Here is a 4,819-nt window from a genome sequence, read left to right as displayed (position 1 = left end):
CCTACATTTTTGCATATTAACTTTTTGCATTTTTACATATGTATTTATTTTATTTTTACAACAATTACTATATTACAGAATGTCTTTATATACAACGTTCATAGCCTTCTTGTCATTAGACAATACAAACATGTTTTCTCTAGAGGTTACTCTTGAAAGAGCGACATACAGTTGGCCATGTGAAAAACAGTCAACACTCAAATCTAAGCCTGCAACGTTGAAGGTTTGACCCTGAGATTTATTAATGGTCATTGCAAAAGATATCTTTACCGGAAATTGTAAGCGTTTAAATTGGAATGGTAGATCCGATGGTATCAGAGGGATTCGGGGAATCAATACATCTTCTCCGGTACCACATCCTGTGAGTATTGTGCACTCTATTATGAAAGTTTTCAGTGATTTTACCAGCAAACGCGTGCCATTGCAAAGTTTAGGTTGACTTAGGTTTCTTAATAAAATAACAGGACAACCTATTTTCAGCTCCATTTTGTGAGGAGGGAGTCCAGACGGTTTCAAAGAATTTAGAAATTCTGTAGGAAATTGAACAGCTTCTTCCAAATCGAGAACAGTATCGACCGAGTAGTATATTTTCGTCGGCGCATCAATCTTTGAAATAATCAAGTTATTTACTTTATCTACTTGTTCGTTAGTTGGTGACAGAATAGCTCTTTCTTTAAACCAAGATATTGTCTTATAACTTATGTTATCAATGTCTGGATAGACATTGTTGACTAACTCTTGGATGTTGTCTATCAAAACACAAAGGTTTTCTAGGTTAATCCTTCCCTCACTTTGTGTTAATTCTCCATTGCCAACTTTTAGCAGCATCTCTGGAAATAGCCTGTTCTCACGTGAAGATGACGAAATCCTCATATTAGTTTTAAGCTCTAATTTATTGACATACGACTAAAGGTGGGATCTTTTTAGCGAAGCATTTATTTCGTCAGCACGTGTTCCTCGAGTCACAACTGGTAGGATTTGACGGAAATCTCCTGAGAACAGAATTGTACATCCACCCATAGGTGCATTTTTGTTGCGCAAATCGCGCATTGTCCTATCCAGTGCTTCCACAGACGTCTTGTTTGACATGGTAGCTTCGTCCCAGACTATTAATGAGCAGTCACGCATCAATTTTCCTCTATTGCTCTGTCTAGAAACACTACAGACGCTGTTATCATCATCGGTGGCGATTTTCAGCGGGTGCTTCATTGTAGAGTGTGTGGTTCGGCCTCTTTCCAAAAGACTCTTTCCAAAAGAGTAGCGGCAATGCCGGATGACGCAACAGCTAACGCAATTTTTCCGGTAGATCTCAATTACTAATTACTGTTGTAATATCTTGAAAAATATTGTTTTTAATTATATGCTGTAAAGAGCCATATACATAGATCTATATGAAAACAACAATGTATTTAAGGTATTTAATTGGATAAGGATTAATGTTGTACCCATTTGTTGAAATCGCTTCGAAAATAAGCTATTAGTTGTCGTAAAAAGTAAATGACAAAAAATGTTATTGTATGGAATTGATAGCAAACTAAACGCGTTCCGAATCAATAAAAACTATTCAAAAACTGTATTTTAATTATGTGCGATTTACTAATATAGAACCTGAAAATAGCGTTTTATTTCGCTGTAAAATTGTATGTACATAATATATAATTACATGGAATCCAGTACATACATAGATACATATGTACATATGTCCGAAATGAAATAATGCGAGCGATTCGTAAATACATACATACATACGTCACCATACGATGTAATTCAACATTAATGAGGTGTGGTGAGATTATAGCTTAACGCCTGTTGGTTCATTCGGTTGACAGCGAACACACACACACAAACAGCTTTTTTTGGAAAAAGAGCTGCTTTTGTTTAAACAATTTTGGTTAAATAACAAATAAATCAATTATTTTTTTTGATGCAGAACGAAAGTAAATATTTCAAAGTTAAACTTCAAGAAAGTTTCATTTTAATTGGTTGATTCGTTTATGATTTATGGTCGTGAAAACAAAAAAATTATGTTTTTTTGCCACGCCCCCTTTATATATTTCTTCACATTATATAGATATAAACCTTCCTCTTCAATCAATCTATCTTTAAAAAAAAAACCGCATCAAAATCCGTTGCGTAGTTTTAAAGATTTAAGCGTATAAGGGGACATAGGGACAGAAAAAGCGAATTTGTTTTATAATATGTAGTGATTCTGTATCTGCTGTTGTTGTTTCTTGTTTCAGGTGAACGATTTCTGCTTAATCGGTGCTTGCTGTTTTTCTGTACCGCCTAATCTGTTTTTAGATGATGTCGCTGTCGCGGAAGTCCTCTCTCCTTATAGATGTTGATTATTCAGTATTCTTTAATATTTATTGAACACTTCAAACCGATGAAAACAAATTTTTGAGTTTTTAATTTATTGGCTTATAAATATTTTCACGGTTATAGCAATTTTTAGCCAACAATTTCGCGAAAAAAAAAATGTTTTCGGTACCGCACTAAGAACTATAAATTCACTAATCTTCACTTTTATGAATGATAATTGCGGTATCCTACCGACTGCGCCAGTAAAAGTATATACATATATTTAATTTATATAAAAATATATACTTATTTCTTTAAACAACTTAACAACTAATTATTAACTACTACGTTACAAGAAGTCTAGAAGAAGACAGGCAAAAGACTGACTAAAGACTAACTTCAACTGTTATCAATTCAAGTCTTTTTATTGAGGAAATATGTCATCTTAGCATTTTCCTAATTAACCATTTTGGTAAACAATTCCAGCGAATTGTTTACTTCTTTTTCAAAATTATTTGGTAAACAGGAACAATACAAAAATTGCACTTGCAATTTGGTAAACAGGAAACGAAAAAAACTAACTCACAAAGAAGGTGTTAATGCACTTGCACAATTCCACAGAACTGTTTACCAATTAAGGTACTTGACCACCTTGGAAAGCTAAAAAGTACAACATATTCAATAATTTTTTTTTCATGTTCTGTATAATATAATTATTAAAATAAATTTTTTTTTTAATTTTTATTTAGAGCTTATATAATACAAAAAAAAATTGATTTATTAAAATTTCTTTTTTTAACATAATAGGACTATGAATAAGTTCGTGCGGTTTTACAACAGATGGCGTAACTTGATTATTATTCCATCGATCCACATTTCCAAACATTCATTGGAGAGCTACTGTCGTAAGGCACAAACGTCAGTATAAGTTTTTTATTTGAAGCGTAAACAACAATATTTTTACCACACTTGAAAATGTCGAATTTCGTGCCAAATAATGTGTTTTTGCGGGGAATTCTTCTTCATTATTTTAATATGAAGAAAAAAGCAGCCGAAAGTCATCGTATCTTGGTGGAAGTTTATGGTGAGCATGCTCTATCTGAGCGAACGTGCCAGAAGTGGTTTGCACGCTTTAAAAGTGGTGATTTTGGCTTGGAAGACGAAGAACGCGAGGGTGCGCCGCCAAAGTTCATGGATACCGAATTGGAGGAATTGCTCGATCAAGATCCGGCTCAAACGCAAGAAGAGGTTGCAAAAACTTTGGGAGTTGATCAATCAACCATTTCCAAACGTTTAAAAGCCATGGGAATGATCCGAAAGGTAGGCCATTGGGTGCCGTATGAATTGAAGCCAAGAGACGTTGAACGCCGTTTTATGGCATGCGAACAACTGCTTCAACGGCACAAAAGAAAGGGTTTTTTGCATCGAATTGTGACTGGCGATGAAAAGTGGGTCCATTACGACAATCCAAAACGTCGGGCAACGTATGGATACCCTGGCCATGCTTCAACATCGACGTCGGCGCAGAATATTCATGGCCTGAAGGTTATGCTGTGTATCTGGTGGGACCAGCTGGGTGTTGTGTATTATGAGCTACTGAAACCGAATGAAACGATTACGGGGGATGTCTACCGACGACAATTGATGCGTTTGAGCCGAGCACTGCGAGAAAAACGGCCGCAATACGCCGATAGACACGACAAAGTTATTTTGCAACATGACAATGCTCGGCCACATGTTGCACAAGTGGTCAAAACATACTTAGAAACGCTCAAATGGGATGTCCTACCCCACCCGCCGTATAGTCCAGACCTTGCGCCATCCGATTACTATCTCTTCCGATCGATGCAACATGGCCTGGCTGACCAGCACTTCCGTAATTACGATGAAGTCAAAAAATGGATCGATTCGTGGATTGCGGCAAAACCGACCGAATTTTTCACAAAGGGAATCCGTGAATTGCCAGAAAGATGGGAAAAAGTAGTAGTAAGCGATGGACAATATTTTGAATATTAAATTTGTAACCATTTTACGTCAATAAAGTTTCAAATTTCGAAAAAAACCGCACGAACTTATTCATAGTCCTATTATATCCAGGAGGCGCCAAAGTCGAGGCCTGAAGAAAATCATGTCTTGCGGCGGACAGTTAATCTTAGAAATGGTAATTCTAAAACAAAAGAGAGAAACAAAATTTTCAAAAGGAAGGTTCCTTGCGTGAGAATTTACCACAAACTGACAAAAAAAAAATAATAAAAAAATGGCGGATGTTTGAAAAAAAGTTAAGAAAACACCCCTGTTTTTCACAATGTTATGCTTAAAAAGCAATACTTTATTAACTTTTTTTTTGCAAAATGTGGTAAATTGGCATACAAAACATCTTAACAAATAAAACAAGACCAAAATCATTAAAATCGGCTAAGCAGTTTCGGAGATAAAGTGTCCGCCATTCGAAAAAAAGTAATTTCTGGAAAAACGCGTTTAAAGTTAAAACTTGCTATTTTCTTTCCGCTGAGTCAGC

This window comes from Anastrepha ludens, chromosome X (assembly GCF_028408465.1).
Source record: "Anastrepha ludens isolate Willacy chromosome X, idAnaLude1.1, whole genome shotgun sequence".
In the NCBI taxonomy this organism is placed as follows: Eukaryota; Metazoa; Arthropoda; class Insecta; order Diptera; family Tephritidae; genus Anastrepha; species Anastrepha ludens.
Note: the sequence above shows the minus strand (reverse complement) of the source record.